The 27,627-nt window shown below is 38.8% G+C and overlaps 1 long non-coding RNA gene across 2 annotated transcripts; it reads right to left on the minus strand.

Moving 5' to 3' along the window:
• Positions 1-253: 253 nt before the first annotated feature.
• LOC131620840 (uncharacterized) lies at positions 254-3,008 on the minus strand. 2 transcript variants are annotated; one of them, XR_009289309.1, is made up of 5 exons: positions 2,395-3,008; positions 1,674-1,736; positions 1,099-1,227; positions 833-912; positions 254-551 (listed from the first exon to the last, which is right to left on the minus strand). It is a non-coding gene; the product is annotated as an uncharacterized LOC131620840 (long non-coding RNA). The 2 variants fall into 2 exon arrangements; XR_009289308.1 differs by having other exon boundaries at positions 254-610.
• Positions 3,009-27,627: the final 24,619 nt, after the last annotated feature.

Below are 27,627 nucleotides of genomic sequence, written 5' to 3' on the forward strand. Positions count from 1 at the left end.
TCTATTGGATGAGACTCTTTTAATTAAGGTTTGTGTTTTGAGGCTTTTGGTGACCAGTCAATTCCACGTTGTTCTTTCACATCAAGGTTATGAGGATTCATATGTACTTTACCAAACAACATTCATGGCATTATGGTTTGGAATAGGGCCAATTTGGGTCATGGCGTGATTGCTATTGAAGATTGAGTGCAAATATTGAAGAAAAATTGGAAATTTGAATAAAGGCATTGGAGATAAAAGAATACAGTTCAAATTTACTTGAAAAAGTCAACATTCCATTATTCAAACCAAGATCAGATTTAATTACAAAGATCAAGAGTCCACCGTTATCTACAAAACAAAGTCAAGAAAATTACAAAAAAACAACTTTGACTTTTGGTCAACAGTTGACTAAGTCAAACCGTTGACCAACTTTGACTCAAACCCAACAATGACCTAGACCTATCATCTTCAACCAGGTTCGCTGTTTCTTCATCATTTGCCAAAATTTTCTCCATAATGCCTTCATGACTTGAAACATACCCAAAAGTTTGCAAAGCTTCCAAAAGAACCTGCCACAATCCATAGGTGGGTCAGCTCCATACATAACCACGCAAATATTCAAACAACCCTGCATAACCCATTGCAAAACAATAAAAATCAATATAAAATCCAGCAACCAATAGTCATTAAACCAATCCACAATACATCCATGCCAAAACCATATCAGTTCCAAGCTATGTCAAAGTCAAGACATGTTCACAAATGCAATACAAGGTCTATTCATTCTACTTCAAGACAGTCTGCGATTAAGTGTCAAATTCATACACAAGTTCAAAAGATTAATACTCACCATATGTCAAAACCTGCACCAGCTCTTCATAAATGCCTACATTCCCTTACCAAGATCAACAAATCCAAACAACACCATACCTGCCACAACAAATGACAACCATAAAAGATCCATCAGTTCAACTTCATTCAGCTCCATTTCCAGTATCATGTCACATGGTCTTAAGCATACGGTTCAAGAAGGCAGATATGAGCAACAATGCGGTTCTAGAAAAAAGCGGATATCAAAGTTACATCATCTAAATCCTAAACCAGTTCACAACCTACCCCTTAGCTACTCAGTGCTAGCTGCCTAGCAAATCCAAAGCAAAAGTACATCCATTCAAGATCAGCCCTGCATCAATGCAAAACAGAGCCAAATGCAGCTACTATAAGACCCCCATTCATGCCACAAACCTGCTTCCAGCACCACAAAAAACAATCAGTTATCATCGAATAACGGTTCAGCATCATCCCTTATTCAATAAATATCCAGAACCAAAAAAACAGCATAAATCCAAAGCAATTCTACATCATATTCAGGTCAATTGGAACAGGGAATTCAGACTCAAAGTCAAGAAAAACTAACATAACAGAAACTACACCATTCATTCAATAACAGAAAAAACATGTGTAACTGTCACATAACAGACTTCAACAGAAAAACAAGTAACTAACAGCCTATTTTCATAACTACCAAACTGACTCAAAACTTCCAAACAGAGTTCTAACTAACATTTAACCAACTTCAACCATCATAACAACCATTACTAACAGAGTTACAAGCCCTAGCAATTAACCATCCATACACTAATTTTCAAATCACAAAAACTCCTATCAAATACCTTCTACCCTAGTTTTACCTTGATACTACAAGTAAGCTTGTATCCAACATTCCAATCTGCCACAGAAAACCAAACTAGGACCTGCATATTCAACCAGAAAAGTCAGAACAGTTATTTGTAACTAATTCAGTTTCACACTAACTAACTTCCCTAACAGTTAGGAAACTTACAGCTTTATAACAAACCTCACTAACTGAATCCCATAACTAACTTCTACAAACAGAATAACTATCATAACAGCTCTCTAACCAACTTCTTCTAATCCTAACAACCAAAACAGAATCAAAACTAACTGTAACCGAATCAATCTCCACCCTCAAAAATCCCTAACAGAATCCAAATCCAAAGGCCATCAATCCTCCTCCCTCAACCTATATAACAAGACTTCCCTCCATATTTCAAAGACACGCTTCATTCATCACACTCACCTTTCACTCTTCATCACTCTCACATTCTCCTCTCATCCATCTTCATCTTCTCCACGCCATTCTCACACTTCACTCACCATCATATACTTCAACCTTCATCTTCCCTCCATCATTCATCCATCTCTCTCATTCTGACTTCATCACAAATCTTCAAACTCTCCACGCAAAGCTCAGAAAATCAAGAACAACAACAATATCGCAACGTGAAAATTTGAAAATCAAAAGAATAGAGGAAAGAGGAAATTCGGAAGCGCATAGAGGAGAACGCAAAAGAAGAAGCATCATGAAGCTTTAGAGAACCGAAGTATTACCTGAAGATTCTCTGAATTTCTCTCCATTTTTCGTTGCCGTTGAAGCACCGTCAGACTCCGACTGAAAATCAATCTTCATCTTCCTCAGAGCACAATCATCACCTTCAATTCACCAACAATCTTCAGTCCTCACCATCACGAACCTTCAGAATTAACTACAACAACTTCACACATCATCTTCATTCTTCAATCGAGAGTCTTCATCAATCCTCACCTCTCTGCAATAGCTCTTCACGCGCGTCAATCTTCATCTGCCATAGCGGTTCTAACTCTATCTTCAACGTCATCTCCTCAACATATAGTAACGCCAATGGTTCAGAAGTAGAGAAATGAATAGAAGAAGGTCAGACGAAGTCATCGGTACTCTTGCCGAGATTGAAGAAGCTCCGGATTTCTTCGGTAGATTCGAAGCGAAGGATAATCGGAGACACGCAAAGTTCGTCGCTTGAGGGCATCACAGCGGCGCTGTGGATCTTGTTGATCGGAGAAAGGTTGAGGCTACCGGCGCCGTTTTGCTTTAGGAAGAAGAGAGGGGAAAGTCTGACTCCAAGACTCCAAAGGTCACACGTTCAACCCTAATTTCCCAATCTCACGTTTTTTTGTTTTCATTAATTGTTAATTTCGTTATTTTCTTTTCATAATAAAATCTGGATAAAAAAAAATGGTAATGGATCAATACAAGGAAACCTATGGGCCACCGAATTCCTGCGTTCACCCCCCTTTAGGCCCATACCGTTTTGGCAAATCTACCACATACAATTCCTTGGGCCGTTTTGCTAATCATACACCCCATGTGTGGCCCGTAACACGTTTTGGCTGCTAGAAACTGTCACAATAAAACCCCCTGGGCCTATCCTCTGGGCCTGCGCCCTGTTCCTGACTGCACCATGTATTTCAATTCCTCACCCCTTGATTTACACCATTTAGTATTAAGAGTTAGATTTTTTATATGTTTTTCCTTATTATTTTTCTTAGTGAAAAAAAAAAACAATAAAATCAATAAAATTTGTTAGACTTTTAGATCATATTTAGGAATTAATCTTGGTCACTTTAATTGATATTTTTCATATTAAAAAACTCATAAAAACAAGTAGATGTTAGGTTAATTTTGACATTAATCTTTTTGAACTCATTTCTTTCATAAAAACCATAAAAATAATAGTACGTTTAATTCACTTTTGTGCTATATTTTGACTTGTTCTATTTCATGCTCTTATGCTATTTTCATATACTCCACTTTTTGCTTTATTTTTCATGTGTCTTTTATTCCTAACCTTAGGTAGAAACCATGATAACATTAGGTAGAAATTCCCTTCATACTTAGGCTAGTTTCTTTTCCTTTTCAACTTTAAAACACTTAACAAATGCTTGATTTTAATTCCCTTAAAAAAAAATACCAAGAAAATACTTAAAACACTAATAAAAAAAGTGAAAATCTTAAAAAGGGAATGGAAGCTTGAACACCCCTTGCTTTAGGGAATGTTCGAGTGCTTGGATCTCCCTTGCTTTAGGGTTCCATTCGGGCGTAAGTTCCCAACGTTAAAAGACACAAACCAAAGAGTAACTCGAGTTTCCCTTGCTTTAGGGATTTCCTCGAAACACTCAAACTCTCTCTCTTCTCTCTCCTTTCTTAAGGGCATTGTTATCTCCGCTCCATTGCATCCTAGGCTGTCCCCTTTATGCAAGAGCGCGAGCGTTAACTCCGCCCAACTAAAAAACACAAAAACAAACAAAACTATAGAGCCGAACTACGGCGCTCTGATTCCTGAAAAGGATACGTAGGCATCAAGTCGCGGGGCTTGAACGAGCACATTTGTAAATATTCCTTCTTTTCCCCGTATTTCTTTTGCATTCATTCGCATATAGGTTTAGACATAGTACACACCCTTTAGATAGAAACAAACATAGGTGGATACCATCGAGTACGATGGGCGTGAGGGGTGCTAATACCTTCCCCTCGCGTAACCGACTCCCGCACCTAGATTCTCTGGTCGCAAGACCCTGTTCCTTCATTTGTTAGGTTTCCTGATATTCCTTTCCCTTATGGGATAAATATATTGGTGGCGACTCTGTTCATTTTCGCGAGCGTGCGACAGCTGGCGACTCTGCTGGGGATGTTGCTAGACCTGTTGCTGGTCCATCCTTAGTGAGTCGATCCTAGCCTGCGTTTGTTTGTTTATTTACTGGGTGTTTACTTGCTTTATGTCTATATCTTGTATATATGTTTGCATGTTTATTTTCTGCTTGCATATCATGTTTATTTTTGTTTGCACATCATGCATATGGATTATATTCTGTGTTCCTTGGGGTCTTCTGTTCTGTTTTGCAGGTGGGGGGTTTTTGTGAGGTAAAAGGCCCACTACCCAGGCCAGTGACACATAGGATTAGCGTGGATGCTCATGTTGGCTCCCGTGGCCCTTGCTACGATCGAGTTCAACATGGGGTACCACAACTGGGCGAGGTTCTTTCATGGAACACTGTGTCTGGCACCCTTGTTGCCTCAAACACTTTGTACCCCATGGGAACTGTAGACCCTAGTGACCATTAGGGACCACTTGTCCGTGTCTAGACTTCATACCCGTGAGATTGGGGTGGGACAGGAAACCTTGGCTCCTACATACCATTGCTTCTTCATATTTGAGGTCGGACCTTTATTTGGTCCGTTCTCATGGTGCTTGATATCCTGGTATTTCAAAAAGGCGTCGAACCTTTGATCCTGTGACATTTGACCTATGCAGAGATGTTTCATCATTTATCCGGAGATTGCACAGTGGTTTATAAGATTATATGGACCTTGATCCCATGCTTTTGCATTGCATAACATCATCGCTTCATCCGCTTCATATGTGGGGGATCCTAAAGTCTATTTCCAAAGAAAAAAGAAAAAAAAAAGGGAAATAGAAAATCAAAAAAAAGGAAAAGAAAAGATATTCTATAAAAAAAAAAAGAGAGCTTTGATTCCAAAAAAAAAGTGTGCGAAAAAACTTGAGGATCCCTCATAAATGAAACATGCATTCATACTATCATGCATTTCATGGTTCTTTCAAAGACTTATGGGACCATTTCTATCCAGATTTCAAGATCAACAACAGATTTGACTTCTCACTGCCACAACTCCAAGGTCAACTATGGAACAACTCCGTGAGGAAATGGATGAGATGAGGGAACAAATGGGTCATCTTATGTTGGAAATGCAAGAATTGGTCCATAATCAGGATGCACTAAAGGAGGAAAATAGTCAGTTGAAGACTCAATTGAGCTTGGTCATGGAAGTTCTGAAGACGGTATTAAGGAAGGAAGGTGACGTTGTTCCTGTTGCTGCAACAGAAGTTGTTGATTCCTTCTCCCCAATAGGATCTCTTTTCACTCATGGGATGCCTCAGGGAGCTCTCCCTCGATTTCAAGTGCCATTGCCTCCACGTCAAAATGTTCATGCCCCTAGAATGAATCAAGGAGACCGGATGTATGGAAAAAAACCTAAGATGCCTCAGAGGGTTCTTGATCCGATCCCGATTGTTATACCCCAAAATTTGCCCACTTCTTTTTTCAGGAAAATTTCAATATGAAAATTAAGAGTCTCATATAAACATGGATTTTTTCAAAATATCCTGACATATGAAGAACTTGGTTTTCAGAATTTTTCTTACACAGTAACTTGGCTTACAGTGGAATTTATTCTTACGCAAACGCCAAATACTGTTCTTTACTTCACAAATACTATTTATTTATTTTACAGATAAATAGTACTAACACAGTTCATGCAGGGTTAAATCTTTTTGCAGGCGCAAAAGCAGGAAACTCACACTGTACTGGTAACAATTGTTTTTGTTTTCCCACTAACTTTTGTACTATATTCTATTATTTTCAAAATCTTTTCAAATCTCTTTTTCAAAAATCAAATCTTAACTTGTGTGTTTTCTGCCAGTCAAATATTTCTATTTCTGTGCAGTAAACAATTTTCAGGTTATTATCGGTAATTTTACCCGCATACTGTAAATATCTGTTATTATGTTTCTGTTTTCTAACAAGTCATGTAAATAAATTTTTCATGCTTCACATATAACAAAAACAAAAATAACAACAAAAAAAGAAAATTAACTTTGACAGTTGATTTTTTCACTTTAACTGCTGCTTCAATACACGAACAGTCGGTTGACAGACAAACTGCAGACAGTACAATTCACAGTGATTTGTACAATCAATCAAATCAATCATTCACAATTCAAATTTCCAAGATTTTTGTGTTAGAAGTCTTCTGAATATCACATGATTAGCAGAAACTCAGCACTGCACAAAAATCAGGTACGCTTAACTGCCTCCTATACAGACAGTCCCTAATCAGGGTTTTTCTTGTTTTAACAGGAGCAACAAGTTTTTGAGAGCTCAAATGGATTTCATATACATCCATACATCTCAAAGTACCATCATACAAATTTTCAAACTTCAATTCACTCAGACGCACCGTCAGCAGCTCAAACAGTCAACAGACGACCCGTTTGACCAAAAAAGTCAACTGACAGTCAAAAATGAAATTTTTTGTCAAAGTCCATATTTTGTCAAAGGATTCAACATTTGATCATTGGATGATCATAATTCATCAAGGAAAGATCAAAAATCAACAAAACCCTAAGATTCAAAATTAGGGTTTTTGCCTGAAAAGTCAACTCAACTTTGACTGATCATAACTCTCTCATCCTTCATCCAAAAAATTCAAACCAAAGCTTGTTTTGAAGGAAATTCAATTATCTTTCAAATGCCATTGATCCCATGGTCATTGGATTCACCATTTGAAAAATATGACCAAAGACATTACAGGTCATTTTCAAAGTCAACAAAAAGACACTTTTTTCAAAAGGACACACAAGGAGCTTCAAAAATCATTTTGACATGAGACCAAAGACATTGGTTAGAGGACTCTTTGAGGTTTCTAAAAAGTGCAAGATCTCCTTCATATGACAAAAATTGAAGGATTTACACCTTGTTGAAGTTGGCTAAATTTTGGGAAAATGCATGAAATCAACATTGCTCAAAAATGTTTTTTTTCCAAATGAAGCCAAGTTTTCAGCATTCAAACATCACTTCCATGTTACTATGGGCCTCCCACGACCAAGACTAAGCCCATACCTTTTTTATCCATTTTTTGCATGATTTTATCTTACTTTAAGATTAAAATTAAAAGGAAAATGCATGGATAAATGGTAGCTTACAAATCAAGCATGACTCATCAAAGAACCTTCAATTTTCTGCAGAGGATTGGTGCACAAGGCAATAGCATTGAATGGAGTCAAGACTTGGTCAAAAATTCAAGGTTTTTAATATTTTAAAAACCAAACTTTCAACAAAGACAACAAAGCTTCTTGCTTCACTTCCAAGCAGCCTTTGGGCTATAAAAGGAGCTCTTCTACATCCACAATAAGAGGACACACGAATTAGAACAAGAGCATAGCCATCTTTATCATAAAATTCTCTCAAAATTCCATAACTTTGTAATTTTCAAATTCTATATTTCAATCAATATTAATACAAACAAAGCTTTCCAATCATCTTCTCAAACAACATAGAGTAAGATTGAACTCATAATATAGTCCCATGAGAGTCGTATAGTGCACATAAAGTTCTTCATGTACATATGCCCTTTACTTTCGTTTTCTTATATGCAATCAATTTCCATGTAAACTAATCATCTTAATATGTTCATGAGGTCCTATATGAGTGATCTGGGCTTTAACATGAGAGTTCCCACGTGAGAATAACCTTATACCATTAACACATGCATATGAGTGTTCTTACTTGAATCTCTTCGAACCCATGGCTACAGGCCTCAAACAAAGAAACTGACACCACCAATGAACTCAGGACATCATGTTTAGTGGATCTGGGTTGCCTTCTTTTGCTACTAATGCTTATCTTTGCAGGTTGATGAAGCTATTCAAAAGTTGCATTTTATCGTAAAAATAGGGGAGGTTTAAAACCCCCGCTATTTGTATATAAAAACGTGAGGTCTGGAGGTTGAAGACGACCACGCGTCCCAGCGTGGTTCGTCAGTCAACCGGTCGTTGTCCACGCAAGAAAGAGGTGGGGCCAGTCTGACTTTGGTCTCCCCACCAATTCAATACATGCAATCCCATCATTACATCATGTGTCTTGCAATCTGAGCCCTTGATCTCATTCAATATTCCAATCCAACGCATCTGACATGCATGCACACCATGGAGCCTCAGCTCCTCACCACACAGGATCAGTATCTTTTTTCATTTTCTATTTTTATTTTATTTTCTTTGCAAAATTAATTAAAAATACTTAAAAAATCCAAAAAATCCCACAAAAAATATTTTAGGCTTCTAAAAATATATATTATTTTCTGAAATAAAAATATTTTATTTTTCTTTATAATTTCAATATTTTTCATAATTAGTTAGTATATTTATATATTTGCTTTTTAATTTTTCTAACCAATCAAAAATTCATAAAAAAAAATGTTCTTTGTGTTAAATATTGTTTATATATCATAAACTAATTTTGTACATATTTAGGATAATTTTCTCTTTAAGTTTTAATTATTTGTGTAATTATTTGCATAATTATGTTTTGATTAACTTAAAATATCCAAAAACAAATTTCAAAAATTCCAAAAAAATTAGTTTTGTTCTAAAATCAATTAACAAACATTTTGTACATATTTTTAAACTTATTTGCTAGGTTTAATCATATTTCCATCTTTTCTTTATTTTAAATTAATTAATAATGCATTAATTATATTTAAAATAAATCACAAAAATACAAAAATATGCCTTTTATTTCTTGCAATTTAAAATTCCTAGATAAATGTATAGGATGTCAAATTCATGTAAATAGGCTAGTTTACATTTCCCGCACAATCGATGTAATAGCGTAGATTTACTTTCTGCACTTTACATTTCCGCATTTTAATTTCCAGCACCCATATAAACTGCGTGTATGTCAAAGATAAAACTGAACCGTCAGATCACTAACTTCAAAGATAAATATCTGAATTCAATCACAATCACATTTGCACCTCCTAGGGTAACCCCTTTTCACTCTTTTCAAAATTAAAGTTACATTTCTACTGTTTCGAGTACAAAATCGAACCTTTTGTTTATATCCGACGAATGGATAGATTTTTAAAGGGAACAAGGATAAAGACCTCCTAACTCAGGGTAGACCTCCTAGTTTGCTTGCTCAAAATCAAAACAAACAAAATTCTCATACACTGTTGTTTTTTTAAAACAAATTTTCCAAAAGACAATATTTTGTATACATCCAAACACGGATCATTACAAAATTAACGTTCTTTTCAAAACATCTTTCGAAAGATAAACAAACATTTGTATATATCCGCACAAGGATCATTACAAATTCTATTTGCAAAGGTATTTCAAAAACACAGGTAAAGCATTCCGAATCAATTGAAAAGTAAAGCAAATGAGCTAAGCAAACTAAAGAGCCCATGGATAACCATGGATACAAAGGGTGCTAACACCTTCCCTTTGTATAACCTACCCCCTTACCCAGAATCTCTCAAAGGTCTTTTTTCTGTTTCTTTTATAAACCTTTCCTTCATTGGATAAAATAAAAGGTCGGTGGCGACTCTGTAAACTTTTTCAAAAGTGACGCGAAAGCGTCCGATCGACAAAAAAAGGAGTCAGTTCACGTATCCCACCCACGGAGGGGTATGGCCCGAAAGGACGGTCCACAGAACTGGCGACTCTGCTGGGGAATACAAATTCAAAATGTTTTCAAAAGGGGTTACCTTTAGAGTATAGATCATTTCGATGTTTTCAATTGTTTGATCTGATTGCTTTACTTTTCACAGGTTTGCTTGGGTACTTTGCTTGTGTGAAAGATTCTAACCCGAATCTCGAGATACCTTAAGTATATGACAATAGACCAAGGAAACTGTACGGCATGTACCGATACGGTTGATCTGGTAGTCATCGTTAGTGTGATACTTTGGTTTATACTGATGTCCCTTGAAAGCGATCAAGGAGTATATTAGGCTTCCGAAGTGTCATTAACACTAATTTGTCTTAGAACCTTTTAGTTGAACTTGACTTGTGGCCTATTAAGTGGTTAGCTTTGAAATTGATCGAAGCTAGTTATCCTCGAGGAATATTCTTGATCGGTCGTCCGAGCGCCGTATTGAGATGTTGTCTCCAAGGATCATAGAACCCGAATACTATTCTAGGACAGGTTTTCAACCAACTCAACTTCAGAGGGGAGGGTATCACCTATCAACCTCATGCAAGCCTTTAAACCTAAGGCTATTGTTTGATTTGTTTTTGTGTGCCACATGTTTGCATCATAAACACATCATTTTTCACTACACATTTCAAGGATCAAAGAGTTTACTTTTGTTTTTGCAGGTAATGGCTCCCGCCACCAGAGATTACATCCGAATCAATATCTCAACGGTGCCATCTGAACTCAAAGTCTTGGTAGCAGAATTCCCCAGGAATGCTCAATTCACTGAAAAGCATGGTCACCTACTCCATTTGGTTACCTCAAAGTTTGAAGAAGACATGATACGGGTCCTGTTCCAGTTCTTCGACCCTGAACATCATTGCTTCACATTTCCTGATTACCAGTTGGTACCCACTTTGGAAGAATTCTCTGAATTAATTGGATTACCAATCTGAGATCAATTACCTTTCACTGGTTTAGAAAGAAAACCAAAACCTGAAGTCATTGCTGCTGCTTTACATCTGCAAAAGTCAGAAATCAAATCCAATTGGGAAACAAAGAGTGGAGTTGAGGGTTTGCTTGCCAAATTCTTACTGGAAAAGGCTCGACTACTGCTAGAAAACAAAAGTTATCCAGCTTTTGAAGAAGTTATGGCACTTTTAATCTATGGGTTGGTTTTATTCCCAAATCCCGACCAGTTCATAAGTGTACACATCATCAACCTTTTCCTAATCCGTAACCCGGGTACCAACATTGCTGGGAGACATCCTACACTCTCTACACACTCGTACCATGAAGAAACGAGGAACTCTCATGTGCTGTATACCACTACTGGCTAGGTGGTTTACATGTCATCTTCCCCGATCAGTACTGAGAAATGAACAAAGAGCACAATGGTCTTACAGAATCATGTCTTTATCTCATTCAGATATCCGATGGAACAACTTCTTTCAAAGAGACATTACTATCATTGACCATTGTGGAGAATACCCTAATGTGCCACTCCTTGGCATTAAAGGAGGTATCACTTACAATCCCTCTCTAGCTCTACGCCAATTCGGATATGCAAGAAGCAACGGTCCTCATAACATGATTATCCGTGGCATTGTGTTTGATTACGAGAATGATTCTCATAGACACCGACGAAGGTTCATACAGGCTTGGGACAGTGTCTATAGAATAGAAAGCAAAACTCTGGGGCAATGGAATTCTATTCCTATGGAACTTTACCTCAGATGGGTGCGGACTCATGCTCAAAAACTCATGATGCCCTATCCCGCTGTTCTACCTGTGACTATCAAATCAGAAGTCGAAGGTTACGAACCTCAAGTTATTCTATACCCGGATATGCCAACTGACTTGGAAGAGTTGCAAAAATCCTGGGTTCAACTCAAAGAGGAAAGAGACACCTTCAAAGAACACTGTCAGGACTATGAGAGAAGGCTATTCGAGCTCACCAGACAGCTTCAAGAAGAACAAAGAATCAACGCATTCCTGGGGACAAAGAGAAAGCGTCCACGGGAGACCTGAAGGATCATTCCATTTTATTTCTGTCTTGTAAGCCCAAATGAGGCAAATAAAAAAAGAAGCAAAAAAAAAAGAAGCAGAAAAAGAAAAAAGAAATAAATTGATTAACTAACGTTTGTTTCTTCTTTAACAAATCTAAACTCTAAGATCCTTGAAAAATTGCACACACATTTCACTTCATGCATTGCATATACATTTCATACATTGCATTCATATACATTGCATTTGCATTTCATACATTGCATACACATGGCATCCAGTCATACACATTTCATAACAGGTTCACATGACGGGTTTCTCATCTCTTCGCTGTTTATTTCAGTCAGAAGAGATGGAATCTGAGGCAAGCATCAAGAATCTCGAAGTACAGAATGCCCAAGTTCAAGTGGCAATTCTGGAACTGGCAAAGGGGCAACAAGAGCTGAAAGCCCTGATACTCAAGAAGAAGAAGAAGCCTAAAGGATCTGCAGGCTTGAGTTACCTGAGAAGGAAGATCAAGATCCCTGTCAAAAAGATCAAAAAGCCACCAATCCCTGAAATAGTCGGTGATGGTGAACAAGAAGATAATCAAAGCAACCAGGATTCTGCTAAACCCTCTCTCTCTTCAAATGAAGAAGAAGATCATTCTGGAGACGAACAGGATGATGACAAATACCAACAGTTGGAGGATCGTATGAAAGCTATGGAAATACAAAAAATACCTGGCTTAGATTTCAATGATCTGGGACTCGTGTCGGATGTTGTCATCCCTCCAAAATTCAAAGTTCCAACCTTTGCAAAGTATGATGGAGTTTCTTGTCCAAAACTACATTTGAGATCTTATGTGAGGAAGATACAACCTCATACAACAGATAACAAATTGTGGATTCACTTTTTCCAAGAAAGTCTGTCAGGTACACAACTCGAATGGTACTACCAGCTAGAAAATACCAAGGTTCATACTTGGGAAGAATTAGCTGCTGCTTTTTACAAACAGTACCAATACAATGCTGATCTTACACCCACTCGTACTCAATTGCGAGGCATGTCTATGGGACCAAAAGAAAGTTTCAAAGAATATGCACAAAAGTGGAGAGATATGGCTGGAAGGGTTCAACCACCCTTATCTGATCGCGAACTAGTCGACATGTTCATGGGCACTTTAACTGGCCCATTCTATAGCCATTTGCTGGGAAGTTCATCATCAGGTTTCACTGACCTAATACTGACCGGAGAACGTGTCGAAAGTGGCATTCGAAATGGAAAAATTCAAGTAGGATCCTCCTCTGGTACTACAAAAAGGCCCATCAAAAATGAGGTCAATACAGCGCAAATTCAGACAAGTCACAAAAGTGATCAGCATCAATCTGTAGGGGCAGTTATGATCTCCGCATCTGCACCTCAAAAAGATCAACAGCCAAAATATACGCATCGACCAGATGCACCAAGAAGAACTTTCACCAAAATCAACATGCCAATCTCTCAGGCATTGCAGCACTTGCTTAAAGCGGATCTGATCACATTAAGGGGTCCTCCGAAGAATGTCAATACTTCTTCTCTGAATTATCGCCCTGATGCAACATGTGCCTATCATTCAAACTGTCCAGGACATGACGCAGATCACTGCTGGGCCCTGAAAAATAAAATCCAAGACATGATAGATGCTGGTGAAATTGAGTTCGATCCTCCAGAAACTCCAAATGTCATCACAGCACCTATGCCAAAGCATGACAAAACTGTCAACGCTATCCTGGACACTGTTTACATCTATGATGTGAACGAATTATCAACTCCACTCTGCGAAGTCAAAGGAAAGCTAATCCGAGCTGGTTACTTTCCAGGGTGTGACCCCGACTGCTTTTACTGCTCTTGCCTGCCCAATGGTTGTGAAAATCTGAGGATGGGAATTCAAAAATGGATGGATCGCCGTATCATTATGTTTGAGAGGCTCCCTTCAATGGACGTACTGTGCGAAGTCTTTACCAACGGGATAAGAATGGAAGACGTCTCAGTGATCTCCAGCTTACCATTCAAAATCTCTACCAAGGTTCCATTCAAAATTTCTGCTACACTCAAAGTGGCATCAGTAGTCATTGCTAGCCCAACTCCATTTCCATACTCCTCAGACAAAGCTGTCCCATGGGGATATGACACTAATGTTTACATTCATGGAGTTAAGCAAAGTACCTCGACTGAAGAGACCGCAAAGTTAACTACTCCAACTGTGGGTAATATCGCGGGTACCAGCAAGATCACGAGAAGTGGAAGAATCTTTTCACCAGAAATTTCTCCAAATATTGCTGCTAGTCCAATCCAGGTTCCAATTCCTATTCCAGATATCAACACTCGAGGCAAAGAGCCACTGATCGAACCAGTTCAAAATCCGGTAGAGATCACTGCTGAGGATCCATCAAAGCAAGAGATGGACGAAATATTGAAAATCATCTGCAAAAGTGATTACAATATTGTCGAACAACTGGGGCATACTGCTTCAAAAATCTCAATGTTATCTCTGCTAAAATATTCAGAAGCTCATGCTAAAGCTCTAATGAAGTTCCTTCAAGCTGCGCATGTGCCTCAAGAAATCCCAATCGACCAATTTGAGAATTGTGTCGCCAGTCTTACAGTGCCCAATGGTCTTGGTTTCTCTGATGTGGATCTAACTCCTGCTGGAAGAAATCACAACAAGGCCCTGCACATCTCTATCGAATGCAACGGCACCACTCTGTCTCATGTGCTAATAGACAATGGTTCCTCTCTAAACGTGTTACCAAAGGTAATACTGGAAAAACTTGACTTCAAAGGAGTTGTGCTACAACCAAGTAATGTGGTTGTAAGAGCCTTCGATGGGTCAACAAGAACGGTGTACGGAGAAGTTAAGCTCCCAATCAGAGTGGGCTCTCAAACTTTCGATGTTATCTTTTCCGTAATAGACGTTCTTCCAACATACTCCTGTTTACTAGGACGCCCTTGGATACATGGGGCAAACGCTGTAACTTCTACCTTGCATCAGAAGTTAAAATACCCAGTAAAAGGAAAGGTTGTCACAGTCTATGGCGAAGAAGAATATATGGTCAGTCACTTGAGCAACGACAAGTATGTTGAGATGGAGGGCGAATCCATCGAAACTCCGTATCAAGCTTTTGAGGTTGTATCTCCAGATATCTCTACCACCAAGCATATTCCAGCTACTCCAGCTACAACTATGGCTTCTCTCAAAGATGCCAAAGCCATGATTGAACAGGGTGATCGCACAGTATGGGGACAACTCCCTGATATACCCTACAAGTCCGACAAGCTAGGTCTGGGCTATAATGGTGAAAATCAAAAGAATGATCAAAATCCTCGCTCTGAGGGGTTAATATCACACTTCGCCAGCCAAGAAGTAAACGCCATTGATGATGAAGGGACATACTTGAACCACATCATTCAGCCATATCCAGACGAAATTCCACCCATTACCATGGGAATGTGGGATGCTGTGGGAGGACCAAATGACGGTTACAACTACCAGTATATCACACCTCAGAATTCTTACATTGCTCTGGAAGATCTTACTCCAACAGAAGAGGGTAATCAAAATGACGGAAGTATCACAAGTCCCGTCACTCAGCAATATCAAAATCCACCCAAAGAAGTATGGGACACGCTAGGAGAACCCAGCGGCAAATACGACTATATGGTGAAATATTCCGCTCCTCCGAGCTTTTCAACTCCCATCAAAGACATTGTCCCGACTGGATGGGACGAACAGTACGACGACAACTTCGCTCTTGAAGAAGCCAGGAAGATGCCAAACAACGAAGGTTATTTTCTGTCACAGTACACTCCTTATCAGGATGCACAAGTCTCTATTCAAAACATCATTCCTACTGCATGGGACGGCCTTATCGAGCATCTCGCTCAGCCAATAGAGGGACCTCCACCTGGATTCTCATATCCAACAAATCATCCAACTTATCTTGAGGAATTACCTACGCATTTTCCCACTAGCGGAATCAATGCTACGGAAGACGAAAAGAACAACTGCAACTGGAACAGCTGGGTGCTCCCTGCTAACAACGGTGGATTGAACAACTGGAAAGCAGAGGATGTGATCTCCTTTGATCAGGAGTAAATGCCATTTCCTGTTTTCTTTGTGTATATTGTGCAAAGATAAAAGTGGTTCCTGAACAATCGAACCATGAGCTTGAAAGCCGTGTGCCTTAGCACAACGGTCCTTCTATAAAAAGGGTTTGTCATATCATGATTATGTGCATTCAATAAAATCATGGGATGCTTGCATGTTCAAAATTTTGTGATCCTTTTTCTTTCTTTATTCGCTTTCAAATAGCTATGTTTTTCTCTTCATACACACTCACATATCTACCCTGCAGATTCACATACACGCTGGATCCAGTCAATAACGACTCTGCTATTGCCCGTCATGACTTTGAAAATCCGATCTACCAAACTGAGGACGAAAGTGAGGAAGATTGTGAAGTGCCAAGAGAAATTGCAAGACTTCTAGAACAAGAAGAAAAAGCCATACAGCCTCATGAGGAGCCGATTGAGGTCATCAACTTGGGCAGTGACGAAGAAAAGAAAGAGGTCAGAATTGGGGCTGACTTAGAAAACAGTGTCAAGCAAAGACTGATTCAATTGTTGCAAGACTACGCCGAGATATTCGCCTGGTCTTATCAAGATATGCCTGGCCTTGACACGGACATTGTAGTTCATCGCCTGCCAATTAAAGAAGGAAGCACTCCGGTCAAACAGAGACTGCGAAGGAGTAAGCCTGATATGTCAAAAAAGATCAAAGACGAGGTTGAAAAACAATTCAATGCCGGATTCCTAAAAGTTGTAAGTTATCCTCCTTGGATAGCTAACATCGTGCCTGTACCCAAAAAAGACGGGAAAGTCAGAATGTGTGTAGACTACAGAGATCTGAACCGGGCAAGCCCCAAAGATGATTTCCCTTTACCACACATCGATGTACTGGTTGACAATACCGCACAATGCAAGGTATTCTCCTTTATGGACGGATTCTCAGGGTACAATCAAATCAAGATGGCACCCGAAGACATGGAAAAAACAACCTTCACAACACCCTGGGGAACCTTTTGTTACAAAGTAATGCCCTTTGGTCTGAAAAACGCCGGAGCTACCTACCAACGAGCAATGGTAACACTATTTCATGATATGATTCATCAGGAAATAGAGGTGTATGTCGATGACATGATCGCAAAATCCAACACCGAAGAAGAACATTTGAGTCATTTACACAAGCTGTTTGACAGACTCAAGAAATACAGATTGCGACTGAACCCGAACAAGTGTACCTTTGGAGTAAGATCCGGTAAACTCTTAGGTTTCATCGTCAGCAGTAAAGGTATTGAGGTTGATCCTGCCAAGGTCAAAGCCATTCAAGAAATGCCTATACCCCGTACCGAGAAACAAGTCAGAGGATTCTTGGGACGTCTAAACTACATAGCCAGATTCATTGCCCATATGACTCCTACTTGTGTGCCAATCTTCAAATTACTGAAGAAAGAACAAGTGGAAAGATGGAATGACAAATGCCAGTTAGCCTTTGATAAAATCAAAGAATACCTTCAAAAACCGCCAATCTTGTTACCTCCTGTGGAAGGCAGACCTCTGATAATGTACCTAACTGTGTTAGAAGATTCAATGGGGTGTGTACTCGGACAACATGACGATTCCGGTCGAAAGGAGCACGCAATCTACTATCTTAGCAAAAAGTTTACCGATTGTGAAACAAGATACTCACTACTCGAAAAAACTTGCTGTGCCTTAGCATGGGCGGCTCGCCGACTAAGACAGTATATGCTAAATCACACCACTTTCCTGATCTCCAAGATGGATCCAATCAAATACGTGTTCGAAAAACCTGCTCTCTCTGGAAGGATTGCAAGATGGCAAATGATCCTAACAGAATATGACATTCAATACACTTCGCAAAAAGCAATCAAAGGAAGTGTGGTAGCTGATCATTTAGCTCATCAAGCAGTAGATGATTATCAGGCATTGAACTTTGACTTCCCAGACGAAGACATTATGCTAGTCAATGACTACAAACAACCAGGATCCCGATGGACTATGGTTTTTGACGGAGCTTCTAATGCGCTCGGCAATGGCATCGGAGCTGTGATCATTTCCCCCACAGGAGGTCATACACCCTTCACCGCCAGATTGTGTTTCAATTGCACCAACAATATAGCCGAATACGAAGCATGCATTCTGGGTCTCAAAGCTGCAATTGATCTAAAAATCAAAATTCCTTGAAGTCTACGGAGACTCGGCCTTGGTAATCTACCAAGTCAAAGGGGAATGGGACACAAAGCACCCAAATCTAATTCCATACAAAGAACATGTGTTGAGTTTGATTCCTTACTTCGAGGAGATCACTTTCGAACACATCCCACGCGAAGAAAATCAACTAGCTGATGCCTTAGCTACCATGTCATCCATGTTCAAAGTCAATTGGGACGACGAAGCTCCTATGATCACCATTTACAGGCAAGACGAACCAGCCTATTGCAATGAGATCGATACCAAACAAATGGAAGACAAATCATGGTTCCATGAAATACAAAGGTATCTCGAAACCCAGGAGTACCCTGAAGGGGCATCTATTAACGACAGAAAGTTTCTAAGGAGATTTGCCTCCAAATTCTTCCTAAGCAATGGAACTTTGTACAAGCGCAACCATGACTCGACTTTACTTCGTTGCGTAAACAAGAAGGAAGCAGAACAAATCATGGAAGACATACACAATGGTACCTTCGGTACTCATTCCAACGGACATACAATGGCTAAAAAGATCTTGAGAGCAGGTTACTACTGGTCTACCATGGAGACAGATTGCCATCATCATTCCAAAACTTGTCACAAATGCCAGATATATGCCGACAAAGTGCATGTACCTCCAGTTCCATTAAACGTTCTGACGGCTCCTTGGCCTTTCGCAATGTGGGGTATTGATATGATTGGAGAAATCAAACCTACTGCTTCCAACGGACATCGCTTTATCCTGGTCGCTATTGACTACTTCACAAAGTGGGTAGAGGCAGCTTCATATGCTTCTGTCACCAAGAATGTGGTAGCCAGGTTTATCAAGCACAATCTCATTTGTCGGTACGGCATCCCCGAAAGGATCATCACTGACAATGGCACGAATCTAAACAACAAAATGATTACTGAACTCTGCACGCAGTTCCAGATCAAACATCATAATTCTTCTCCATATCGACCAAAGATGAACGGCGCTGTCGAAGCCGCCAACAAAAACATCAAGAAAATCATACAAAAGATGACAGTAACCTACAAAGACTGGCATGAGATGTTACCTTTTGCTCTTCATGGTTATCGCACATCTGCGCGTACTTCAACAGGGGCAACTCCATTCTCGTTAGTCTACGGTATGGAAACAGTTCTCCCAATCGAAATCCAGATTCCTTCCTTAAGGATCATGAAAGAAGCCGATCTAGACGAAGACGATTGGATTCAAACTCGATTCGACCAAATACACTTGATCGATGAGAAAAGACTTGCAGCTATCTGTCATGGCCAGCTATACCAAAAGCGCATGATCAAAGCATTCAACAAGAAAGTCAAAAGTCAAGCATACCAAACTGGTGGCTTGGTTATCAAACGCATCATCTTACCACAAGGTGATCCCAGAGGCAAATGGACCCCCACCTACGAGGGACCATTCATAATCAAGAAAATATTCTCCGGCGGTGCCATGTTGCTTACCACCATGGATGGCGAGGATTTCCCACACCCTGTGAACGCAGACATAGTCAAAAAGTACTTTGCTTAAAAAAAAAAATATACAGCTCGCTAAGTTGAAAACCTGAAAGGGCAACTTAGGCAAAAATGAGCGTCTCGGTGGATTGAAAACCCGAAAGGGCGATCCAGGCAAAAATTAGAGACAAAACAAATACAATCCCGGTAGGCTGAAAACCTGAAAGGGCAGCCTAGGCAAAAATTAGGGAATAAAGCATACAACTATGTCCCGCTCAGCTGCCTACTCACCGACAAGGTTCAACACCTCAAAGACACCGATCAGTCCAATCACTTTCTTCCAACAAGTGAGGGATGAGATGCTCGAAGACAGATTGGCAATAGCAGAATTGAAACTTGACTGGATCGTTCTCACATAGCTATTTCTTTTCATAAATACTTTTCAAAACTTTCTGACAATTTCCTACTTCTAGGATTGTTGTCTCCCTATACTAATCCGCCTATCACGGCACCTTTTCAAAAATCAATGCAGCTTATAACTAACATTTTCATTTTTTCTGTTTTGAATACGCGAGCATCCCAATGATATTTTGAGTGAACATATGCATTTGAATATGATTGATGTTTACCAGGAAAAACAGGAATAGCATTCCGGACATGTCCCAATTATTTGGACATTATCCTAAACCAGCATCAGAAGGAAGTTTCCCCAATGGAGACACATTCCTCAACAAATCCCTCAAAAAGATTTTTCTTGCGAAAGAAGTCTTATTCCCCAGCAGGGTTGTTCCAGATTACTATCTTCAGAAGGTGTGATCCCCGCACCCGGACTTGGTCAGATAGTGCATCGGAGGATTATGCATCTTCCTCATTTGAAAGGGCATCAGAGCTTCCAGTTACCTTTGGTTCCCCAAGCAGTAGTCAAAGATCCTTCAATAGAACATCATGGTTCTCAAAGAATTTCCCCAACCCAGGGTACTCAAGCGAGACAGAAGATCATCAACAACCACGATGCCTTCACTTCCAAATGGCTAGCAGGGATTTATTTTCCCAATCACAATGCCTTCATTTCTTGACGACTAAGCTGGGATTTATTTTCCCAATCAGGAGCTTGACACGCTCTAAGCTGCATAAACCATGCATCACATTCATATTCACATTCACAATCATGCATCATACGCATATTCATACACAACATAACTTGCATATTTCTCCTCTAGCTCGAGGATCTCATATCATACATGCATCATAGACATCGCATATTTAACTTGATTTTTCAGGTAGACAGATGTCTTCAGCAAAGATGTTCTCACTCACATGCAGTGTTCATCCTGAATCTTATTCAGACAAGCGGTCCTTTCAGATACAATCAAACCAAAGATTCACTCTGAAGAACTCTCATTCTCAACTCATTTATCATCTAACATTGCTAGTCTAAGGCTATACCTCAGACGGTTCCAGAACGATCTAGCATTTCAGATCTAAGGCGATACCTCCGACGGTTCCAGAACGATCTAGCATTTCAGATCTAAGGCGATACCTCCGACGGTTCCAGAACGATCTAGCATTTCAGATCTAAGGCGATACCTCAGACGGTTCCAGAACGATCTAGCATTTCAGATCTAAGGCGATACCTCAGACGGTTCCAGAACGATCTAGCATTTCAGATCTAAGGCGATACCTCAGACGGTTCCAGAACGATCTAGCATTTCAGATCTAAGGCGATACCTCCGACGGTTCCAGAACGATCTAGCATTTCAGATCTAAGGCGAAACCTCCGACGGTTCCAGAACGATCTAACATTGCTAGATCTAAGGCGATACCTCAGACGGTTCCAGAACGATCTAGCATTTCAGATCTAAGGCGATACCTCCGACGGTTCCAGAACGATCTAGCATTTCAGATCTAAGGCGAAACCTCCGACGGTTCCAGAACGATCTAACATTGCTAGTCTAAGGCGATACCTCAGACGGTTCCAGAACGATCTAGCATTTCAGATCTAAGGCGATACCTCCGACGGTTCCAGAACGATCTAGCATTTCAGATCTAAGGCGAAACCTCAGACGGTTCCAGAACGATCTAACATTGCAGATCTAAAGTGATACCTCAAACGGTTCCACAATGATCAACTTTCAAATCCTTCATCAAGATATAATCAACAGATTCACTCTGATGAACAAACCATCAACACATTGTCCAGGTGGCATCCGAAAGCCCATCTCAGGTAATGTTTCAATCTGCCAACAACATTTCACAGACAACATTCAAATGCAACTTCCAACATCTCTGCTGATCAAGGTAAGTGCAAATTTTCAGGGCATCTATTTATTCAATCATCTTCTACCCTCAGATTTCAGACAATCTCTTCAGGTTTAAGAAGATTGAATAGGGGCAACTGTTATACCCCAAAATTTGCCCACTTCTTTTTTCAGGAAAATTTCAATATGAAAATTAAGAGTCTCATATAAACATGGATTTTTTCAAAATATCCTGACATATGAAGAACTTGGTTTTCAGAATTTTTCTTACACAGTAACTTGGCTTACAGTGGAATTTATTCTTACGCAAACGCCAAATACTGTTCTTTACTTCACAAATACTATTTATTTATTTTACAGATAAATAGTACTAACACAGTTCATGCAGGGTTAAATCTTTTTGCAGGCGCAAAAGCAGGAAACTCACACTGTACTGGTAACAATTGTTTTTGTTTTCCCACTAACTTTTGTACTATATTCTATTATTTTCAAAATCTTTTCAAATCTCTTTTTCAAAAATCAAATCTTAACTTGTGTGTTTTCTGCCAGTCAAATATTTCTATTTCTGTGCAGTAAACAATTTTCAGGTTATTATCGGTAATTTTACCCGCATACTGTAAATATCTGTTATTATGTTTCTGTTTTCTAACAAGTCATGTAAATAAATTTTTCATGCTTCACATATAACAAAAACAAAAATAACAACAAAAAAAGAAAATTAACTTTGACAGTTGATTTTTTCACTTTAACTGCTGCTTCAATACACGAACAGTCGGTTGACAGACAAACTGCAGACAGTACAATTCACAGTGATTTGTACAATCAATCAAATCAATCATTCACAATTCAAATTTCCAAGATTTTTGTGTTAGAAGTCTTCTGAATATCACATGATTAGCAGAAACTCAGCACTGCACAAAAATCAGGTACGCTTAACTGCCTCCTATACAGACAGTCCCTAATCAGGGTTTTTCTTGTTTTAACAGGAGCAACAAGTTTTTGAGAGCTCAAATGGATTTCATATACATCCATACATCTCAAAGTACCATCATACAAATTTTCAAACTTCAATTCACTCAGACGCACCGTCAGCAGCTCAAACAGTCAACAGACGACCCGTTTGACCAAAAAAGTCAACTGACAGTCAAAAATGAAATTTTTTGTCAAAGTCCATATTTTGTCAAAGGATTCAACATTTGATCATTGGATGATCATAATTCATCAAGGAAAGATCAAAAATCAACAAAACCCTAAGATTCAAAATTAGGGTTTTTGCCTGAAAAGTCAACTCAACTTTGACTGATCATAACTCTCTCATCCTTCATCCAAAAAATTCAAACCAAAGCTTGTTTTGAAGGAAATTCAATTATCTTTCAAATGCCATTGATCCCATGGTCATTGGATTCACCATTTGAAAAATATGACCAAAGACATTACAGGTCATTTTCAAAGTCAACAAAAAGACACTTTTTTCAAAAGGACACACAAGGAGCTTCAAAAATCATTTTGACATGAGACCAAAGACATTGGTTAGAGGACTCTTTGAGGTTTCTAAAAAGTGCAAGATCTCCTTCATATGACAAAAATTGAAGGATTTACACCTTGTTGAAGTTGGCTAAATTTTGGGAAAATGCATGAAATCAACATTGCTCAAAAATGTTTTTTTTCCAAATGAAGCCAAGTTTTCAGCATTCAAACATCACTTCCATGTTACTATGGGCCTCCCACGACCAAGACTAAGCCCATACCTTTTTTATCCATTTTTTGCATGATTTTATCTTACTTTAAGATTAAAATTAAAAGGAAAATGCATGGATAAATGGTAGCTTACAAATCAAGCATGACTCATCAAAGAACCTTCAATTTTCTGCAGAGGATTGGTGCACAAGGCAATAGCATTGAATGGAGTCAAGACTTGGTCAAAAATTCAAGGTTTTTAATATTTTAAAAACCAAACTTTCAACAAAGACAACAAAGCTTCTTGCTTCACTTCCAAGCAGCCTTTGGGCTATAAAAGGAGCTCTTCTACATCCACAATAAGAGGACACACGAATTAGAACAAGAGCATAGCCATCTTTATCATAAAATTCTCTCAAAATTCCATAACTTTGTAATTTTCAAATTCTATATTTCAATCAATATTAATACAAACAAAGCTTTCCAATCATCTTCTCAAACAACATAGAGTAAGATTGAACTCATAATATAGTCCCATGAGAGTCGTATAGTGCACATAAAGTTCTTCATGTACATATGCCCTTTACTTTCGTTTTCTTATATGCAATCAATTTCCATGTAAACTAATCATCTTAATATGTTCATGAGGTCCTATATGAGTGATCTGGGCTTTAACATGAGAGTTCCCACGTGAGAATAACCTTATACCATTAACACATGCATATGAGTGTTCTTACTTGAATCTCTTCGAACCCATGGCTACAGGCCTCAAACAAAGAAACTGACACCACCAATGAACTCAGGACATCATGTTTAGTGGATCTGGGTTGCCTTCTTTTGCTACTAATGCTTATCTTTGCAGGTTGATGAAGCTATTCAAAAGTTGCATTTTATCGTAAAAATAGGGGAGGTTTAAAACCCCCGCTATTTGTATATAAAAACGTGAGGTCTGGAGGTTGAAGACGACCACGCGTCCCAGCGTGGTTCGTCAGTCAACCGGTCGTTGTCCACGCAAGAAAGAGGTGGGGCCAGTCTGACTTTGGTCTCCCCACCAATTCAATACATGCAATCCCATCATTACATCATGTGTCTTGCAATCTGAGCCCTTGATCTCATTCAATATTCCAATCCAACGCATCTGACATGCATGCACACCATGGAGCCTCAGCTCCTCACCACACAGGATCAGTATCTTTTTTCATTTTCTATTTTTATTTTATTTTCTTTGCAAAATTAATTAAAAATACTTAAAAAATCCAAAAAATCCCACAAAAAATATTTTAGGCTTCTAAAAATATATATTATTTTCTGAAATAAAAATATTTTATTTTTCTTTATAATTTCAATATTTTTCATAATTAGTTAGTATATTTATATATTTGCTTTTTAATTTTTCTAACCAATCAAAAATTCATAAAAAAAAATGTTCTTTGTGTTAAATATTGTTTATATATCATAAACTAATTTTGTACATATTTAGGATAATTTTCTCTTTAAGTTTTAATTATTTGTGTAATTATTTGCATAATTATGTTTTGATTAACTTAAAATATCCAAAAACAAATTTCAAAAATTCCAAAAAAATTAGTTTTGTTCTAAAATCAATTAACAAACATTTTGTACATATTTTTAAACTTATTTGCTAGGTTTAATCATATTTCCATCTTTTCTTTATTTTAAATTAATTAATAATGCATTAATTATATTTAAAATAAATCACAAAAATACAAAAATATGCCTTTTATTTCTTGCAATTTAAAATTCCTAGATAAATGTATAGGATGTCAAATTCATGTAAATAGGCTAGTTTACATTTCCCGCACAATCGATGTAATAGCGTAGATTTACTTTCTGCACTTTACATTTCCGCATTTTAATTTCCAGCACCCATATAAACTGCGTGTATGTCAAAGATAAAACTGAACCGTCAGATCACTAACTTCAAAGATAAATATCTGAATTCAATCACAATCACATTTGCACCTCCTAGGGTAACCCCTTTTCACTCTTTTCAAAATTAAAGTTACATTTCTACTGTTTCGAGTACAAAATCGAACCTTTTGTTTATATCCGACGAATGGATAGATTTTTAAAGGGAACAAGGATAAAGACCTCCTAACTCAGGGTAGACCTCCTAGTTTGCTTGCTCAAAATCAAAACAAACAAAATTCTCATACACTGTTGTTTTTTTAAAACAAATTTTCCAAAAGACAATATTTTGTATACATCCAAACACGGATCATTACAAAATTAACGTTCTTTTCAAAACATCTTTCGAAAGATAAACAAACATTTGTATATATCCGCACAAGGATCATTACAAATTCTATTTGCAAAGGTATTTCAAAAACACAGGTAAAGCATTCCGAATCAATTGAAAAGTAAAGCAAATGAGCTAAGCAAACTAAAGAGCCCATGGATAACCATGGATACAAAGGGTGCTAACACCTTCCCTTTGTATAACCTACCCCCTTACCCAGAATCTCTCAAAGGTCTTTTTTCTGTTTCTTTTATAAACCTTTCCTTCATTTGATAAAATAAAAGGTCGGTGGCGACTCTGTAAACTTTTTCAAAAGTGACGCGAAAGCGTCCGATCGACAAAAAAAGGAGTCAGTTCACGTATCCCACCCACGGAGGGGTATGGCCCGAAAGGACGGTCCACACCGATGCCTTATGCTCAGTTACTTCCCCGCTTGCTGGAACTTCGGTTGGTTGAGCTACGCGATTTGTCCATGCCTGAAAAGCTTCCCCCCAGTTTTGATGCCAATGCTCGTTGCGAGTTCCATTCTGGGGCACCGGGCCATGATATTGAGAATTGTAGGGCGCTGAAGCAGCAAATTCAAGATCTCATTGATTCAAAAGTGATTTTGATCACCCCCGAGGGTATGTTTGTTCGAGGAAATGGGGTTCCAACTGCGGTGGAAGAAAAGGCTGATTCATACTTCTATGTCAGATCTACTTCAAATCAGAAGCATAATGCACCATCTTGGGTTCCAGGTTTCCCACCGCATCAGTCTCCATTTGTTTCACAGCCAGGTCAAAAGAGGAAGACACCTGAACAGAATCATCAACAAGGTCATCTGAATGAATACCCACCTAGAAGTAATTTGGGACGAAGAAATGCTCCTCTGGACCAGATTCCTATGACATACACTAAACTACTGCCATATCTAGTGCAAAGCTCATTGGTGGTCCCCAAATCTCTGAAACCTCCACCACGCCCGCTTCCACCTGGGCATGACCCTAATGTGCAATGTGGGTACCACGCTGGATCAGCAGGGCACTCAACCGAGGACTGCAACGCTTTCAAAGCCAAGGTGCAACAGTTGATCGACGAGAGACATATAACCCTTCAAGGAGGAAACATGTGGGTGAACGGAATGCCCGTGCCCAAGTGAATGTCCGTATTCCAAGAAGTGTCACAAAAAGAAATAAGCCCAGAAGGAGTCAAGTCTCCCCAACTATGGCAATCATCATTTCCTTTCTGTGTTCTCATTTCAAGTATTTCCTGTTTTGTAGAAAGTCGCTTCCTTGAACTCGTTGGTATGATAATAATAAAAGCACCACAAATTCTTGAGCAACTTTGTCAGAATCTTCTTTCCGAGGGGTAATCAAAATGTTCTGTAGAAGCATCTCTCATTTTCAAGGTTCTTATGCTCAGTTGTATCCGTGGAGGTTGGTGTTTCAGTTGGTGTTTGAGCTCTCCTTGCAACAAGTAACTTCTCTAAGTTTGGTGACCATGCAAGGTTCCTCCATGTTGATGGCAAATACTTCTTCAATGAATATGCTTGGGGCTCCCGCACGAGGGATAAGCAAGACGCGCTCTTATCTTGAGCATTGC

The sequence above is a fragment of the Vicia villosa genome, linkage group LG7 (assembly GCF_029867415.1).
Source record: "Vicia villosa cultivar HV-30 ecotype Madison, WI linkage group LG7, Vvil1.0, whole genome shotgun sequence".
Classification (NCBI taxonomy): Eukaryota; Viridiplantae; Streptophyta; class Magnoliopsida; order Fabales; family Fabaceae; genus Vicia; species Vicia villosa.